The sequence below is a fragment of the Lepeophtheirus salmonis genome, chromosome 13 (assembly GCF_016086655.4).
Source record: "Lepeophtheirus salmonis chromosome 13, UVic_Lsal_1.4, whole genome shotgun sequence".
In the NCBI taxonomy this organism is placed as follows: domain Eukaryota; kingdom Metazoa; phylum Arthropoda; class Copepoda; order Siphonostomatoida; family Caligidae; genus Lepeophtheirus; species Lepeophtheirus salmonis.
The window spans coordinates 35850128-35871495 of NC_052143.2; positions in this window are offsets into that span (position 1 = coordinate 35850128).

Sequence of the window (21368 nt, forward strand, 5' to 3'; positions counted from 1 at the left end):
TCATTGATTGGCAAAGACAATGTGAAACTTTCACAAATTGGTGTATAAAAAAAATAAGAGAATTGAGGAAATGTTTTACAATAGTTGAATTGTATCGTGCTAAAATAGTTTCCCTGGTTTTATATAAGGCCCATTCTCTGCCTTTTCTAGCTGAAAAGGCAATCAATTAAGAAAATTCGTGGCTGAAGGCCCTGTTTTATTCTCTCAAAAAAAATTCTTGGAGGTAGGCAATTATACTATCTTCTATTATCCCTTAGATATTTTAGATCTCTCGTAATCTTGGAATGAAACAATAGAGATAACTTAACTATATATTTATAACGACAAAAAATGTACTGCAAGATTTCAAATTCCAGATGGCATAATTTTCTTAAAGCTACATGTAAAGACTGTGGAAAACTTTTAACTCCTCCATACGCACTTTCTTAGATTATCCCAGTCTTCGAATTCCAAAACTATTTATTCCCTTAAACGTAAAGGGAGTAGATGACCAAGAATCAAAATTCACAAAACACTAGTTTTTGTTTGGGCTTTCAAAACGAAAGGGATCCCCAGGAAAGACAAAGGCATCGGAAGTAACGTTGTTGAACTCCAAAGCTTGAACATTTTTTTTTAACTCAAAGAGCCAGAATCTGGTAAAGAAGATAAAAAAGGAAACTACAAGGCAGAATATTTTGCAAGTATTCCCAACAAAATCAACTGTCAGAAAGAGGGATTTATATATGTTATTGGGTATATTGCCAAATGTATCCTCCCAAAATAAGAAATCCATACCTGCCAACATAATGTTCCACTTATTATAATTTGAGAATTTGTCTCTATTTTTCTAAATTTATGACAATTAAATATGTTTCATAATTATTGAGCAATATATTAGAAGAACTCTCTACAAATTTAAATGATTCCCTAAAATATTAAACTAATCAGCTTTATTCCTTTTTTTTCAATGCAATTTATATGCATGGTTTTTATTTTAATATTCCCCTTAGAAGTCTTACATAAAGTTATTAATTGTCTAATTACATCATTTTTCCATAAATATCTCAAGTTACCACCATTGTTGAGAAACGGTTTTATTTGTTGAGAAGACTTATGTTATATGTATTTGATTCCAAATATAAAGAAGTTCAACATTTTTTGAAAGCTTAGAATGGATAATACCCTTGTTAGCTCTTGCATTAACTAGGGGCCAAATTTTTTGATTCAATGATATCTTGTAAATATTTCTATGACAATTTTCTTTTGAAGAAATTATTCCTCTACAATTCCTAACACAATTATTTTTGTAATGCGATAAACATAAAATTGATTATTAGACAAATTATCAACGACAATTTCAGAAATTTCACGTGAGGGGAAATTTGTGTTTATTTGTCTAAATTTATAATTTAATTCGATGTCGTGAACGTTACTAAAAAAATATTTCCCAAGTTTCCCTATTTATAATAAATAAGCGTATATTTAATTTGATATACATATATTATTAATATAATCTAGGACACATGAAAACGAGTTAGCTCAATTTTTGGACCATTGAGCTCAGTTATTATGTGGCATAGCAGTAATTTATTGGTAAGAAGTTCACCCACAATTCAAACAAGTCTATGGACCAAAAGTTTCTCTATTAGTTGCACTCTGAACATGTTCTACAATGTTTACTATCAAGCTCCAAGCACGAAGATAGACCATTCGCGATATCAAAAATTTGATACATAAGAAATGGAAGTGATTTGGGGGCATCATACTGTTCATCTAAGTCAATCGGGATTATACTTCAATTATTAAATAAAACCATTAAGTCTATATCAAGGTAGTCATTCCTTAAAGTCAACAGATTATTTTTATCGAAAGAAAAAAATATTTAATATGAATGAATAATATCAAACTTATAAATATAAAAATATGCTGAAATAAAAACAAATCAATGCTAGAAACTTAGGAATAATAAATGAAAGGTCAAATTTTTATAATTCGACAATTTTTGTAGTCTAAAATTATAAATTGGTATAAATGAGTGACTTATTTGTCATAAATGAGTAACGAAAGAATATTTTTACTAATAGTATATTAGACACGTGCTATCAACAAACGGGATTTGAGTATTTAAATTGAAGAGAAAACATATAAATCAATGCGCGCTACACGCGATACAAAAAGAAAATATTTATTTATTGTCTGCATGTTTGGAAATAAAATACTCATTCTTGGGCAAGTTCAAGAAAGATTGTTTTATTTTTATTGCAAAATAAATGCTCCATCAATAATACTTAATAAAATAAAAATCCTCTAAGTAGATTCAAATAAAAAATTTTAAAGGAGAAATATCAAAATTTCCGTTTTTTTCAACATTTTACATATTTTTTAATCAAAACACATCCATGAAGAACCATTTGTTAGAACGTTTGATGGTCATTTTCTTATTTAGAGTAATTTTATGCAAAATAAAAATTTACCGAATCCTCAACTTATGTCATTACGGTACACCCTAATATATATATATAAAGATCCAAAATTAGTCTCTTTTTTTAATTATATCGCGGAATTTAAAGACAAGGAACAATCTCTGAAAGACGTAATAAAATCTCAAATTACTCCAATACATCTCTCCTTCCTCTTTAATAAAAATAAATAACCAGATTCAACGACGTAGCTCATTGGATAACGTGCTCAGGAGACATTTTTATCTTGGTGCCAATGTGCGTGCGTAGATTATCACACAGGTGATTATCAAAGAAAGAAATATAAATTATGTATATGGACTTTAAATAAGATTCCTAGGTCAGATGGATTAATTGTAATTCTATAATGTTTACTTATACTTAATCAATACAACTCCCTCTCACAAATTTAAAGAACAAAAAAAAAAAAAAAAAATTTAATTACATATCCTCTAATATCAAATTAAATTTCATTTTCTAACATCCGTATTTGCTACATTTTGAAAGTATTGAGGATTTGTTTAATAATGTATAACTTAAACCAGTGGATGATGATACTTGGACTCAACTTGATCACACAATAAAATACTTAAACTTGACATGCGCTCTAAAACTAAGTGTCAAAACTAAAATAATGTAATTTCTTTCTTTGAATGTAAGGTACGCCTTTAGAGTATCTACTTTTTTTTCTGAGGATTTGAATTGGACTCGATGAAAAGGTTGAATTACTTGCACTTGTAAGAAAAGACTTGAGGCTCAAATCGGATGGTATTATAGAAACTTTTCATGAAGAGTATCATTTATTCTTGTGAAATTCACTCATAAAATATGACTAATGATATCAACCTTCATTTGATTGTGTTTATGTAACTTTGTCTTTGCTAATATTTTTTTCGATAATGTAGAATGGACGTAAATCAACAGATTATATTTAATTGAATAATTCTCGCTCAATTTACAAACTATTATTTAATTTTGGCCGACATAGCTATCAATAGATCGTAAGAAAAATATTTTTTAATAATAGCCTTTTATAATTACTGGACTGAAATATAAGTATACTATCACGTATCAGTGAAATAATCATGTGTGTATACATTTGGGGAGTGCAATTAACTATCAGGATCATATTAATTATGTTTTCTTAAATTTTGCACCTGCAAATTTGTTTTTAAAGTAGTGACTTTACCCATCTCTATGTATATAAAAAAACCTAGAACGCCAATTAGAAAACTTATCAGTCTATCGGCAGAATAACTCAATCATTTTCAAGTTTTTGTGGAAAATAAAGGAAACTGCCTTCAGAGACGTTGGAACTAGGAGTGAAGGGGCGCAACCCTTCTTTTCACTTTTTATTGAAAACTTACATTAATGTTTACTCCTACAATAAAAAAAAAAAAAAAACGTTTTACCACACTTCAATGACTTGGACTTTTTCTACTCTTCCCACAACAGGTTTCCTAAAAATTATTCATATAAAGTCTAATGCCCTACTTCCAATAATGAAATTTGAATTGATTTTTTCATGAATATTGTGTTGAAGAATTTAGCCAAGTTGTTTCTTTTTAATGCGTATTATCAATTCATTCACGTGAAATTTAAGGGACACTATTGTTAAGTCGTATGTCGATTGAGATGCAGCTGGTTTTAAACCGTAGGCATTGAATAAAATATCTGCACGTTACAAGTGGGATAATAAAGATGATAAGAAAGACTCATGGGACAATGAATCAAGGGAATTGAAAGATATGGGTCAATCAAGAAAAACATGTGAAAACTTATCTGCTAATCAAGAAAAGAACAAAAAAATATATCGGAGATTTTTGCCAAAAGAAAGGCTCGTAAAAGTTATCAAATGGATGAAATGACCACTTAGAAAAATGAGAAGCATATGGTGAAACACCAGAGGGAAAAACTGAGGGGAAGCTTTGATTAATTTAATTGTAAGAAAGAGTCTAAAAATATGATGAATGTTTCTTCGAATTTGAATATCGATAGAATGAGCCCTTTAAAAAAAGATGATTTTGCTCAGTTTGAAAAATCCATAAATAAAAAAAATGGATATATTATAGGTTGCACCATACGACAGTGATTTTATCAATAATTATTTGAGGAATTTGTGTCCTAACTTAACTTTAACTACGCTTAAAAACGTCAATTTCCATTTCAAAAACTTTATTCTTCAAAACATTAAGAAGAAAAGCTGCAAAAAAAAAAAAAAAAGGCTACTGTCAAAATGGATATATATATTTTTTTTTTTTTTTAGATTATGGCTCATTCGATATAGATGACTTTTTGTGAACTGTTTCATTTTTTCCTCTTCTTCTTCCTATTACATGAAAGTTAATGAAAAATTGTGTGAAACATATTCCCGAGCTTCAACTTATTTCAGTATGGCTTTGAAAATATTTTTTTTTACACTAGAAATTTTTTTTTTTATCAATTCAAAAAAAGAGCCAAACCATTGATCAAATTTTAATTATATAACAATCTACTTTAATTATATTATTTTATTTTTTTTAATTGGAAACTGAGAAAAAATATATTTTCTATATATTTGGTGGTTCAACTTAAAAGAATACTTGAGTAAAAATTAAGTTATGGAGAAAAACCACTTTTATATATTGGCATATAAATATTAAAGGCCAAATAGTTTTTAGATGTATTTGGTTCAATATGGGATTTACGTTGAAATTCGTGGGATGAGCTGTTCGAAAAAATTAGTTATAGTATAGAGCTTCAATTTATTAATTTTTACTATAATTGACCTTGGTTATGAACTTTTAGATACAATCGATCATATTCATAGGCTAAGATATTTATTAAAATTGAGTGGTTATATTAATGGATTTCTCTATTTTATCATTGTTTTTAGTTACACAAATTCTCATAAATTGGTTGTCTTCTAAAGATTTGTATGTTATAAAATAAAAATATATCAAGTACTTATTTAATCCATTTGATTAACGCCATAATAGTTTATGTTGCATTGACTCCAGAAGAATTTTTCTAGACCCAAAAATTACACAGATTTGCATTCTTTTATCGGCCTGGCAATTCAGTTCTCTGATTTTGCAACTGATATTAAACATGCCAATCATCAATGTATTTTATGTATAAAGAATGCGTTTTTCTGGACCAATGAGCTAGATCGAGTCAAAGATGTTCTTATAAATCCTAATAGAACTGTTCTGAGTCATTTTACTTTAAGATACCGTTCAATGCAGACTGATCACTGCACTGAGATAACTTTTTTATATTTTAAAACAAAGTTTAAGTAATTTAAGCAAAAAATGATAGATAAATCAAATCATCACCTGGTTTTGAAGTCCTGCTGAAAATAATTAAGCTGTTTTTTAAGGGAAATGTCTCACCATTCAATAATCAGTGCTCCAGAGTCACCTTTACCTCGGAGGTAAGCAGTTTGACATTATCATTTATCATAAACTTCTCCTCCGTTTAATAATGGGGAAAATAAAGAACGTGATTGGTAATACAAGGGAATACTGCTAAAGGGGTCCCTGGTAATTACAAAGCATAGGAGACGATCTTTATCGTCCCTCTGTTTAAGTAACCATCAGAAAAACTTGATTTACTTATACAGTCTGCGGCACAGCAAGCAGAACAACTAGAGCCTGCTCTGAAATCAATAACTGATACTGCTAACTCAGATACTGAATATCAAATATCTTTCAAACGTTGAATAACTATAAAGATTTGAATAGTTTGACAAAGAATCATATTGTTCTCAATTACCAATCTCCATGGAGTGGATTATCTATCGATTATGATTATGTCTAATTCTTTATCATTTAAGAATTTTTTTGTCCAAACTGAAGCAAGAAAAAAGTTATTACATATACTCTACTTTTGACCGAAGATGAAAAATTATGTCAGTTGAATTATTTCATCTGTCTTGAATGTTAAAGAATATTTTCTTCACAAACAATTGAGCTTCTAATGTGAAAAAATGCTTCTCACCCTTTTTGAATATGTTTCTTTTTACTAAGGGAAACAGGATTGAACTAATTATCAAATTCTTGCCAACAAACAATGTGTTTGCCCAATGGTTACACCTTTACGTCGTCTAGATGCTAATACAGTTGGCTCTGCTCTCAAAAATTGGTTTTTAGATATTGGGAAGCCTTTAAAATTAAGATCGGATGGTGTTCCTCAATTTCAAGAAGAATTTGAGTACTTGTACAATAGCAATAATTTTAATCACGAGCTCTCTTCTGTCTACCATCACGAGTCTAATTGTGACCGTGAAATGAAGCATTTTTTTTTGGAGAATATCAAAAACTTTAAAGGGTTTCGTTTTGTTCCTTTGGAATGGAGAAACACACCTCGTTGTGGCGGTTCTTTACTAGCTCAATGGTTACTTGGACGTTACCAGAAAACCAAAGCTCTTGCATTACCTTCAACTTATGAACGTAATAATGGATAAGGGAAAAACAAAAGCCATTAGTCAATACACGATCTAAGCCCTTTTAGCCTCTTGAAGTTGGATCATCTGTATTTTTGCTAAATCCTTTTACCAAGCTATGGAATCAAGAGTCAACAATAATATCAAAACGTAATACGAGGTTGTACGTGGTTTGTCATAACGGCAGAAGCTATGTACGATATTGAAAAATCTTAAGTCCATTACCTATCCAATTAAAGCGTAATAATACTTTTAATAGCATTGATCCGTTTCTGTTTTTTTAAAGATACATTATGTTTTTTATGTTTTTTATCACCTGTAAATTTAGAAGAGATGATATAATCCCCCCAATTTAATCATTGTTTTTATTTATACATTAAGATATCATGAATTAGTTGTCTTCTAGAGACTCACACGGATTCATGTCTTTTTTATAGTAGAGTTACATCTCATTCATTCAATCAATTTCCTTAACCACGGAATAGTTTACATATGAATAAAAAAAAGTTGAAGAGCATAGATTTTGTCACCGAGAAAGCAAATTATTTTTATTTGTTTCAATATTCTTTACAATTAAACCATACACAGTGACAATTACTATTAGACACCATTTTTATTCAGTTTCTAAGTGTTATTTGTTATTACTCATATAAATTATGTCAAACAACATGTTTTTACCCTCCAAAGTCAATATGTGACCTTTACACCTTGACGTGACAATTCGTTCTGTGGACAAGAAAGAGCAATTGATGGTTAATATTTTTTTGTGAAATTAGATGCTATTACAAATTAGGACCTCAAGAAACACATATCTTTTGTTCAATCCTTTAAACAGCTTTTACAATAGAAGCCATGAGAAGGTTTCAACATTTTTCTTGAAAAATTCATGAATGAATATGGTGATTTAATTCTTGGAGGTTACCTCTTTATACAGATTTGAGGGTTTTCCCCTTTCTAAGTCATTGGAATGGACAGATGATATACCAAAGTTATGCTCTATTTTGCGAAGATGTTGGTTATGAAATATATTGATGTAAAAATAGTTATATAAACCATCGGAAACCCAGTGACCATATGTCAACAATTACGAATTACGGGAGGAAGAAGGGACGTTTACCATATATCTTAGGATAATTAAACAACTTTACCCTCTTTGCTTAAGAAATTTATCTTTCTTTTTTGAAGACGATAGGACATTAAAAAATCAAAAAAAAGCAAACATTTGGATTGTTTTTAAATGAAAAGCAAAGACACACACGAGCTAGTTATTGCTAAAGATAATATGGATACAATTCAATTTTGGACGATGGACTTTTCATAATAATCTATTCAAGTAGGAAAGACTAATTTCTTATTTTTAAATAAAATCATTCTATTTGTAGTTGAAAATTAAGAGCATAGACATCTTAAATATAAATATTTGATGAATCGGAACAAATTAAGTTGTATATTGTAGCTGTTAAAAATATTTAAATGTTCCTACTTCCCCCATATTTAGTACAAGAAAGGATTTAATTGTATTACTTTTGTTGAAAATGATTACGGGGCATTAAAAATATCACATCACTTTTAAATCATAAAATATTGCATTTTTTTCGTCTAGTTGAAATTCAATCCACAACTATCGGTGAGTGATTTCTTAGGATAATATTGTAATTGGCAATTTATTTTGGAATTGTTTTTTAGGGGTCAGTACCATAATTACCTTAGTATTGGCCTTGAGCTTACATTGCAATTTAGGGAAGAGTTTGATACATTTTTGTTTATTTTCCAAGTTTTCTGCTGATCGAAGCTTTGGAATGACTTAAAAATATTTTTATAATCAGCAATTTATTGATTCCTTTGATGATTTAATTGAACTAGAAAATAATACTCCCCCAAAATTGTCTGCATTGTCTATAAAATAAGATGGAGTCTATACATATTTACTATGGAACACCGTATTTATTTTAAGTTCGATATAAATGATATTTTATAATATTAATTAACAATATAATAATTAATTAAATTTTAATTAGTTCTATAAGAACAACTTCTATAAAAAGCCATATATAGCATAAAATGGCTCCTATATTTTTTTCATTTATCAACAATTTATATGAAAGAAACCAATTGAAAATATATATAAATTTAGATTATAATGTGCTTGATTATGTTGGACGATTTATCAAAGTCTTAGTTTTGGCTTTATAGATCTATTTTTGTAAATGAATAACTTGTTTACAGAATGGCCACTGTAGCTATAAATTTCAATTCATTGAAGTGAGAAGGACTGAACAAAATCTATTTCACTAAGGCCAACACATCTCTGAAAAAAATTCGATAAGATTGGATTCTTCTCGATGTTGATAGAGAGAATCACTTTTATTTTTTTTTGAAATCCTGAATGACTTTGATGGCGTGAAAGATCAAATTTGCCAGTTTTCTTGGGTTCCCCTTTTAAAAAAAAGGTTAGATCATCTGAATATAATAAGCGCATCAGTGACTTTATATATTTTTTGTTCAGACTTTTAAGACTGGAGTTGATTATCTCGTTTAATCAATTTATTGTGCTGAATGTAAAACATAAAGTGATCACCGAGAATGTCAATGATGGATAATGAATTCCTAAGAAAGGCTGAAACCTTGTAAACAAACCTATGGGGCAGTCAATGTCTGTTCGACAATGGACTTGAATGAGACTGGATCGAATGCCTTTTTGAAGTCGACAAAAATTGTAGCCTACTTGAATTATGCACAAAAGTCTACTCTATATTGTATAGAGTGTAGTATATTCTCTAACAGGCGTGACAACACAAATCCTTTATGATTCATTCATATAATGTATGGAATAATTTTTGAAAGTCTTCGGAATATCCCAGTGAGTATTTTATATGAGGTATTCAGGAGAAAAATCTGTTTGTCATTTTTAATGTGATACATTGAATTGTTCTTCTTAAGGACTAAAGTTAAGGATCCATTGTTCATGAAGTCAGGAACAAAAACATTCTTGAATATTTTCTTACAAACTTCTTCGAGGATTGGAGAAAGTAAATTTTTTAACCTTTTAAAAAATTTATAAGGCAACCCTGATTGTGCAGGGCTTTTATATTATTGTCATAACCTGGAATGAAGATCATAATTTCTTCTTCAGTGATGGGTGTCTATATATATAAATATATCATAATTTTGATCAATTTTCAGTTCTTCCAGGACCCCAATTTTTAGACAACAAAGGTTTCCATTTTGTATAATCTTTCATAATCCTCAGTTTTTGATAGTAATACATAGTCTGACCGACTTGTATACCAAACAGCTATAGTATTTGGAATCTGCATGTTTTTATGGATACTTTCTCCAGAGTCTCCGATATTTTGCCCGAGGAAAGTTTTATGGAAGTCATTTTCCCTGTGGAAAGCGATTTCTCCAGATCTTTAAAAGGAAGATATGCTTTTTACATTAAACTCCAACAATTTATTCCTTATAATGGTCAGTGTTTCCATATTCTATAATCTCCTCCAATTTTGTATTCGTGATATTATTATCCCCCTTATGTTTTCCAGACGCCTATTAGTTTTTTTTTTTAAGGCAGCCTCTCTTCCTTATGCATGAATATTTTCCTTGCTGAATTTCCGATACTTCCTAGACAATCCTATGTATAAATTATTCCAGGATGTACTAATAATCTGTTCCTATTAATGATTTCAGATATAGCATTACAAGTTCCTCCTGCTTCTAGGATAGACACATTCAATTTCCAGAAATAACTTCATGGTCTTGAAGGATTATTGAATGTGGCAAAAACTGGAGAATGGCTAATTAGTTATTAATACTATCATGAGTTCCCCAAATGGTTTTTTATCTGTTAGCGATATCTCTGATATCAGATGTTCAGAAAATGGAAATGTAACACTTAGCAATGTTGATGTGGAAGAATGACAAGGACTTTGAAGGTTCCTCGAAAATGGCTGTTCTTGTTTTGTGAGACTTTGGATACTTTTGAAATAAAAATAACCTTGTTAAATCGGTTTAGACACGAACACGTTTCTAAATGGAGAGTTTATCTGACAATGTTTGATGTGGCCGAACAAGTACATTTTTTTTTTTTTCTTGGCTATGGATAGATCTACAGTTCGGAGACTATATACTCATTATTTATAGTATGGATTCAAACATAAACAGAATAAAATGACTAGAAATTCATCTAATAACCTTTACAATCGGGTACGAACATTTTCTGGAGTGATTAATGAAAAATTATTGTATTTTTGTATTGGGAAAGTTGCCTCTCTTTGGAAGTAGTTGAAAAAGCATCTACTACATTAAGTGTGATATCTTCCAAGACGGACAGATGCCCACTATTTCAGTGATAGGATTGCAAAACATTTTGGAAAAATATTTCGGACCTTTAAAAGGAATAATAAATTATCACATATCTACATTCATATATACTTTTTTTGGAGCTGTATATGTTAAAAATGGTTGGATAGTACACAAGCTATTCCTATCAATTTATTATAACTTGTAAATTCTGTAGTCTGATTTGCCATTATCTATTCCTGAAGAATTGTATATTTTGACCAAAAACAAATTCCCGGAGGAAAGAATGGAATATATAATGTGGAATACTGTTCTTTTGGTTGATTGTAAGGAAAAAAAGACAAGCTTTTCTTAAAGTCTATAAAAAACGAATTGAACTTATCTGGTGGGCTACCTTGAACTTTGCGTGTAAGGTGGCCCACCAGTAGATCACTGTCGCTTCAAATACAGTGCAGGTGACCCACCCGTGAGTCATTTAAAAAAATATAAGCAACTTCAAAAAACATTGAAAAATGGGAGAATTTTTAATTTTTTCACCATTATTTTTTTTAAACATATTGAGTATACAAATGAATGAATCAATATAGTTCAAAATCCCATTAATAGGCAATATCTTAAATAATTTCCTTTTTTTTCAAGTATTGCCATTGTAGAACTTGTAAATTCCTGTAACAAAGGATATACGTATCTATTGAACCTCACACGCAACGTGTTGAAATTGTAAAGCAATAAACAAGAAATATAAAACTGTCCTTGATTTATTTTTAGGAAAAACAGTCGTATAATCTTTTTTTGTATTCTTGATACATGTTACAATTTAAGAGAGCTGATATTTAAATATTCGTGAATGTGATATTTTGCCAATAATTAGATACACTCATATTGCTGAAAACATAAGTTTTGCTTTGTCACAATTGGTTTGTTTCGTTTGATATATGTCAATTTGGCTTATTAAAGGTAAAAACCGTTTTTCAAAAAGGGAACTTAGTAAACGAATAAATTTTATCCTAGATTTTTACTTAATATAATGATTAGGGTGGCCAAATTTGTGTTGCACTCTTGTTAAGAAGGGCATTAGTCGTTACAGATACATCTATTCATTCATTCATCTATGAATGAGTACTCTTAAATCATTAAAAAAAAATTAACTAAACATGACCGTTAGCTTGAAGAGATACAATGGTGCAACGTTTTAATATTTTTTTATAAACTGTTGCATTTAATATGACGTCACTCAGCTATTTCCTTCCTGACGCAGATAGTTCATTTATTCTTACAAAATAATCTTACGTTTTTTCCTATTTCTTTGTAGCCTTAATGGTAATATAGATTTTTTCAAGATTTAGATATTACCTACGTAATTAATTTTTAATTATTATTGAATGATTTCGAAAATTTACAACCACAAAGATGAACTTAGATCTTCAGGTCGGTTTGAAAAAAAAAGAAGGGACTGCCTTAGTTTTGCTATTGCAGGGTGTACTTCTTTGTGTTTTCTTATATAAGTGAATTATGATCACCGTGTTTCCTTGAATCTGTATATCACTCCCATTCTCTGTCAATATATTTTCTTGATATTTGTTTCCGGTACTAGGATTTTCCATAGAATTTGATTAGTTGTGTTCTCAAAATTTCCCTAACAGACTTCATATAAAATAATTTTTCAGGGGAAATTTGACCTTAAATACACTTTAAACCCTGTAACTCACAATACATGATATGGCCGTATAATATTTTAATATGCATACATTCAAAATAGATGCTAAAGATCTAATGAGTAATACACGAGATATGAAAGTTAATAAAAACAGCATTAGTAATAGAAAACATAAGAAAGAAATAAAAATTGTCATATATTGATAAATTCTTTATTTATTAGCATTGGAGCATCTTCTAAAAAAATAAAGTCTATTTGATAACATCAGAACTCCTAATTATCTCTCCAAAACATAAATAAAACGGTACTTCTAGCTAAAAAAGAAGTTTTGGTGCACTAATATATTTTTCAAGTATTGATCACACGGATCCCCGTTTGGCTACTTAGTTAAAAGCTTTAAGACTCTTTGTATTAAACAGTACCTGGCTACAAAATTAAAACAACATCTTTTTTTTTCTATTCCCTCCTTTATTCAGAATTTTCCCCTATACCACAATATTTGATACCTTGCTCAATGCATTTTCTCTAAGGAATTACCAATTTCGAATCCTGAAAACTATTTATATAGAAGCAATTCTAACAGAAGAAAGGAAATAATACATTGAAATACATATTGTTCTTTTAATCAATTGTTAGAACAGCAGGAAAAAAGTTATTATGGGACTTATGGATCACTTTTCAGGCCCCTGCCTACATCAATCTCGTTTTCCTTAAATCTGTTTTCTACCTTAACTCTTTTTCTACCCCAAAATCACAGTCAACTTTGAAACAATTTCCTAACTCGAGCATTAAGCCTATCTTAGTTAATTTCCTGTCTCGCACTCTCTTCATACTTTAGACATGTTTTCTAAATAAATCCCTATTTCTACTTAAAGATCTTTTCCCATCATAAAAATGTTCCCTACCTCAAACTATCCCCCTACTCTAAGTCAGTATTCTAACTCCAGCCTTCCAAGCTCACCTCTTACCTTAGCACTAATTCTAATTTAAGTTAGTTTCCTACCTCAAAATCTCCTCTTATTATTTATGGTTTTTTTTTCTGCCTCAAGTTCCCCTCATACCATATATCCCTTTCTTACCTCGACCCTTCCTTCAACCTTAAATTTGTTTCTTACCCTTCTCCTATCTTGATTCTATTTCTTACCTCCAGTCCCACACATATTTTGAATCCGTTTCTTACCTCAAGCCGTGGACACTATTAAATCAGCTACCTCATCTTCAAAAGAACTAAAGAACGGTGCTTTAATTCTATTAGATTTTCCGTATATGAACAATATTTAAATAAAGATAGTATAATTTTTGCTTAAGCAAACATTTTAAACAGTCTTGTAAAAAGATAATATCCAGCAACATTAAAAAATATGTAGTTGAATCCCAGATATCTCGATACTGATTTTGTGTATAAAAATAAATCAATCTGTTATGCTCAAAATTTAAAATCTGGGTAAATCACAGCGATATAAGTTTTATAGACCGAAATCACAGTATAATTTATTCTATTACATGGGCTTATGGAATCACCTAAAAACTTAACATACATAGGAAAACCTGAATACTCAAATAAATTCTTTTTTTTTCTTTGATAATGCTACAATCAATTTCTCAGAATTAAAAATCCTCGGCTATTCTCAAAAAATTATATCTTTAAATTTAAAAATTTTCTGCTTGTCACAAAAATAAATTCAAAAATCCACAACTTTACTAAGAACTAAAATTTTTAGAAAAATTTCATAAATTAATTTTTCTCTAAAATCCTTAGATTTTCCCAAAAAATCATTTTTTTTCATAAAAAAAAATCGAAAATCTATAATTATGCTAAGAATTTTAAATTTTTTGGAAAAAAATTTCAAAAATCCTAAGCTGGTCACTAAAATTTAATTTTCTTGGAAAAAGATTTCAAATAATTAATTTTTTTTTAAATATTTCGAAAATCCACAATTGTTTAAAAAAAAGTTAAACTTTTGGGAAATAATTTCAAATAGTAATTGTTTTGGAATGAAAATTGAAAAATTCAAACTTATTTTTAGAAAGTCATTTTTTTTTTAAATAATTTGAAATTTTAATTAAACATCAAATATTGAATTTCATTGTAAACAGGGAAAATTCCTTATTCTGGGGGTAGGGGCATCCCATCGCCTAAGGACGCCCCTGCCTTTAGTTCATTCCCACAGAGTTACAAATTTGACTCTTCTCTCCTATCTACACCCCTGCTCGATTTTTTTGTAACCAAACATGTATATTGCAGATATTTGATAAGTCAAATACTTTCCCTTGATAAAACATTATAGATGAAAAAATATTAAGACAATATTGCAACATCCATTTAGAGGGATTAGTCACCGATGAGAATAAAACATGTTTTGTCAGAGTAGTCAAGATAAAATGCAATTATATAAGGTATTGATGAAACATAATTGTATGCTTGTATTGTATTAACTCAAGGTCAAAATAATATATCAATGACTGTGTTTCTTCATACTAAGCAATATATTTCTGTTACACGATACGTCCATATTTGTTCATTAAAGAAACAAATACAACAAGAAAAATAGAAAAACTTATGCAACGTGGAACATTATGATCAATTAAAGCTTCGTTTACACCTTTTTCAATATTATCATTGTTATATTGATTGTTCATAGGAGTTCATACTACCTCACAACAAAAGAAGAAAATTGCCATTATAATAGATTTCTAATAAGAATATTTTTTCAGCAATATTCTGAAACAAATGTTAAGTTAATTTTTGTTGTTATCACAAAGAAGAAACAGAAATACAATAACTACTATAGAGAAAGTGTGACATCATTAGACGACATTTGAATCTTACACATTAATAGATAATTTGTCTTTTTACCAATTTGCTCAACCCTACAAAATTCTGCATTTAAACAAATGCCATTGAGATGAATATTTTGACCCATGATTTTCCTATTAAACTCCTCATCAGATTGTGTGCTATAAAACCAACTTAATCCAAACCAAAATCTAGACTCACCACCACGCTATGAATTTAGGTATTCGTAAAAATACCCTGCAATTTTTTTTTTCGTGCCGGACGGGCTCCATCCGATTAAAACTTCTCCCCAGTAATAAAACTCCTGCAAAAGTGATCAAAATTGGATAACAATAAAGTTTTATTTCAAAAAATGGTTATGGAAGAAAATCTTATTTTATAAAAAAAATTGTTTTTTTTGTTAAAAACATGTTAATTTAGTTCAATCATTGATGGATTCCATGTACCGTAGCAAATATAGTAAAAATGAATGTAAACTCTAATACTTTTCTTATACAAAATACAATACCTGCAAGGCAGTATGAATTTGTGAAATAAGTAAGAGCGAATAGAAACTTCAAATTTTTTATTATTTGTGCCTTCAAGCTATAAAATGATTTATGTATTTTCTATTTCGGATAATGTACCGAAATATTCACGTTAATCCCTCCATTTCAAGCAGTATGCTGCTCCCAAACGGATTTTATAGTTAGCCCACCTCCTCTAAATTTGTTTGACCTTTTGAGTGAAGGGAGGTACTTTGAATAAAAATGGGTCTTCAGCCACGAATTTCTTCATTAATTGTCTTCTCAGCTAAAAGAGGTAGAGAATGTGCTTTATATTAGTTTTTAAGACTATATAAAGCTTTAAGTACAATATACTGAAACTTTATAAAAGATTTTAAATTTATGAAACGCTTTTAAATAGGTTTTATTCAATATATTTTTCATTTTCAACTTCTTCTTTTTTTTTTCGAAAAAAGATAATAGTGAACAGAGTATTCGAGTACAATTGCTAAAAGCCTGGATTACTTAGCAAGTAGACTTGAGTTCTAAAACTTATATCAATATTGGATTTGGTTATAATTTTATTCATACTATCATGCGAAGACTGTGATAGGAAGCTATCGAATAAAGAACTATTGTAGAGTTTTGAGAGAGCCATTGATCTCGAGTGAGTGGCCCCGAAGAGGATATGCAATATCTGCGGCGCGTTTCAGAGGTGCTTGCCCTTAATCGAGAATGACGGAGATGACTCTGGGCAAGTTTAAATTCCTTGATTATTGTGAAATTTTTTTTTAGATTTTATTTATTGTATGTTTTTTTAAATAATATAGTGTTTGTAGCAACTTAAATATCTATATTTTATATTAAATTGTGCCATTAACTACACTAAGAGCAATTGGCCAGTACTGCAGTTTCCTTCAATTCATCTAAAGGCAGTTAAGTAGCTACAGTTAACAGTAAAATACAATTAGTGTTGGTCTCCTCTCCAAAACAACCACTACGTACGTACGTACGCGTACGCTGAATGATAATGTGTGGGAGACGGTGAAAGGAGATGAACTTAGGAGGAGGGGGGGTAGGGAATCTTCTTCATGCGTCCAAAAAAGTCTGAAAAAAGTTACCGTATATCAGTAATGACCTTATATCCAAGATTATTATGCATTTTAATTATTTTATAACTTTAAATGTTAATTAGATTGTAAAAAAAAAACAAAGACTGTATTTTACAATACTATGCATGCTTTTTTTTTCACTACCTTGTATTGTCTGTTTTGGGGGTTTTTATATTCCTTAACCAAAGCAAAATAAGATATTTTGAACCAAATCTTTAGAAAACTCTTTGTATGTTTGGATGAAGACACAGCCATTTAGAAACTGTAGATATTTCATAGCTCAGTGTAGCGCAAAGGATGGAGTGATTGATGGGACAGATCTGAGGGTTATTTTTATATCTGTTGCTACTAGATATTCAACTTTTTGTGAGAATATTCCCTATTTGTAAGGTGCATCCTGTAATTAGGCTTTAAATCCTATTAGTAACAAGTACAAAGGATACTATACGGATATTAAAAGTTTAGAAATTAGCATTTTATATTATGTGGTTTCAAGGAATACAAAAATGTTGCTCGGAATCAATTTTTAATCATTTTCATTCATACTTCTATATCTTGATTTCATTTTTTAAAATCATATGGTTCAAAATTTAAACTCTAACCAGTAGTGCAAGCACACTAATTGATAAGAATATATTGTTTTCATAGGAAATATCCTACTATTAACGAAATTTCAGAGACAATTTCAAAGATATTGTATTTTTTAAGGCGAAAAGGTAGAATAGAGTTGAAAAAAATGTTAGTAAATCTGAAATGTCCTATTAGCGTTTCCAAATATAGGAAGGACATAAATGAGTTGATCTCTTGGATACAATAACAGCACAGGACGGAGAATTAAATCAAGGAGAGGGTAATGCCCTATACTTAATTGACTGGTAATGCTTCTGCTGGTCAAGCTTGACGACTCATGAAAATTAAAATACATGTATCCTTGACTGGGCACGGAAAACTGCCCTGGGGAAAATTGCCCATGGAGGATTGCCCTATAGGAAAATTGCAAGGGAGAAAAATGCCTGTATTTTGTTCAAACTTCATGATGAATAATAACACATTATAAACTACCTTTAAGCGTAAGTAAAATGATTGCAATATTAGAGGAAGATGGAGGAGGAATAAAGAGCCAAGAAATTCCTAAATTATTGTTGAATACTCTCCAGCTATGAATTGGCCCAGGGGTAGTGTGGGATTTTAAAAAACCTCCGCCAATTCATCCAAGGAATCCCTTTAATTTTAATAAATAGTTACAGGCCTTCGGGTTGTACAGGGTACTTGGAGGTACCCCTGGATGCTTAAAAACACTGTCAGCTTAGCCAATACATCTAAGGGGCCCCTCTAATCCCAAAAAATAGATTACACCATCAGGTTCGGCGTGAAAGTCTTGGTAGTGGTAAAGATCAAATGCCATGGGTCGAATTTCTATATTCTAATTGGACCAATGCTATTAATCCCTCCTCCTCCTTACCAATCCTCCCGATCCATTTATTAAAGGATTGCATTGAATTCAAAAAATGGCAAGGAAAATATATTCCAATAATATTAATCAGACTTGAAGGTACTAACTTGGGGTATGGAACAAATAAATATGTTTAGATATTTGTGATTAATAATATTAAGTGAATTAAAAATGTGTTATTATTCATCATGAAGGTTGAACGGGCAATTATCTAAACTGGCAATTTTCTCGAGGCTAATTTTCCCAAAGGCAGTTTTCTAGTACCATCCTTGCCCTCTTTATAATTCCTCTGTCATACTGAACCAGTCTCTATTTATTTTTGAGAAGAGCAGCTAGTGAGAGCTTCGTCCACAATCCATTTGTTTATAATTACCACAAATAATAGAAATTATACATGTATTCATGATATTTATCTTGAAATTTGACTCAAGCACCAAATACAAAATTGACATTTTCGAAATATGCTTATATAATTTTTCAAGATTCCACACAATAATTAATTAAAAAATGTCTATTCAAATCCTATGTCTCAACTTACATCGAAATGCTACTGATATTGGCGATAAGTTAATTAATTAGCAGGATCTTATTGGGATCCTATGGATCTTTTGAAATTTCTCTATAAATATCTTATTTGAGTCATAAATAGACAAACTATATCATTGAAGTTTCTCCAACAGTTTTATATAATTATTATAATGTAATGTGTTAATGTACGTGTGACTTAACACGCAAAGCAATTAATTGCGTTAGAATATGAAAATAAGAAATGGTGGTTATCTTGTATAATTTTTTTTTTGTACAACTTTTGCACAATATACAAAATTAATGAATTTACTGGTACCTTGTTAGTGTCATAAATAAGATCAATTCGAATTGTTTTGTATTTTTACACAAAAAAATACCCAATATAACAAAAAAGGCTTTCGTTCCATAAAATATTATTTATTGATTACTGTTTTATGAACATTGCACAATGGCCATATGAATATTTACATTGTTCACGTATTAATAGTTTGATGCATTGTTAATTTTCAAAAGGGTAAAAAGTTTCGTTAAGAGTTATCAATTAAAAAGTTGAAAAAAAGCAGCTCCTTCAAAAATTAAATATGTAATTAAATTATGCAAACAAAATCGTAGGAACTCTAACATTTAAAAAAAAAATATCATGTAAAAGCTTTTCTTAGCCTATAACTCTGCTTCGGGGCTTTACTACTTTTTAAATATGCTCCGAGCCAGTGAGTTGTGCTTTTTTGCAAAATAAAGCTCAGCTATTTTTTTTATATTTCTTGATGAATAAATATTTTTTTAAAGATTGAACACCTTAGGGATTTAGGGTAAAATAGTTTATGTTTCAAATTATTATTAGATGTTCATTAGCTTAAACGTTTCTAGGACTATTTTCTGAAATTTTTTTTTGCAAAATGACTTTACGCCAAAGGTCAATTTGGTACATTTGGCTGAGAAATTATATTAAACATGTAATTGTATATTTTTATTCAGCTTATGAATGCTCCTGTGCAGATTATGATTGTATTATTAATTACTAGGACGTACATATATATTGTATTTTGTTTCAAATTATATTATTAATACTTTAAGTAACTCCACAATTTAGTAAAACTTCTTGATAGACAATATTTGAAGTTCTTCCACCCCATTAGCCATTATAATTGGAAATATTTTTCTCCATTACAATTATAATATTATATTATAGTAAATATTCAAAAATAATTGCACATCCAATTCTTAACGTTATTATTTAGATTTAGAAATTTACATCTCTCGTAATATGAGATTTAAGAAGGATTTACTGAGTCTTGAATATAAATTTGCAGCTAATTTAACTGTTTCTAGATCAATAAAGGTTGCAAGTTGAACATAATTGTAATAATTCAATTTATTTTATATTTTATTGATAATAATATTATTCAATGTGCTCTTCATTTTTGGCAACCATTCTCTTGATTCTTTGCCTGAAGGTCTTGTACCCCTTGACAACTTCTGTGGGATCCATAGCCGTCGAATGAGAGGACTTTAAAAGCTTGATGCTGTTGTGCCTGTTAGCACAAATCTATCTCTTTAACTTCCCCTATATGTAGAAGTCCAAGGGGGCATATAAGGCGTGTTGAAGGTTTGGTTTTGTAGCTCCAAAAAAGAGATTGTTTTGCTGTTAAGAACGTCCTGAGTCTTTTTGGCCGTGTTTGCAGGAGCAGAGTCTAGCTGAATCACGAACTGGATTCTATTAGCCTCCCTGATCATCCAATGAATGATAATATTCTTTAAAAACTTACAGTATCTATCTGACCCGACAGTTTATTCGATTTAAAGAAGAATGGGGGCATCACTGACCCGTTGATCCACCGGGCACTCAAGGCCATAATGGATGCCATAAACTTGCTCTAATGAGGTGTGAGGAATGGCGGACTTCTCATGGGACAGCCACCTATCATTTTTGTCTGTTGTATGTCTTGTCCACGATACAGTTTTTCCTTCATTCTAGCAAGAGGATCGTTCCCCTGCGTCATCAAGTGGGACAATTGTTGACCTTCTTTGCTGCTCCATCGTTAGTTATTGTCTGATCACACCAGAAAAAGGACTCAATCAAAAAGTAATAGTATAACTTCTCAAATGGTATATTAAAATGATTATTCATGCTCTTTTTATTGATATGGATGCAGTTAAAGTCAGTCCTAATTTA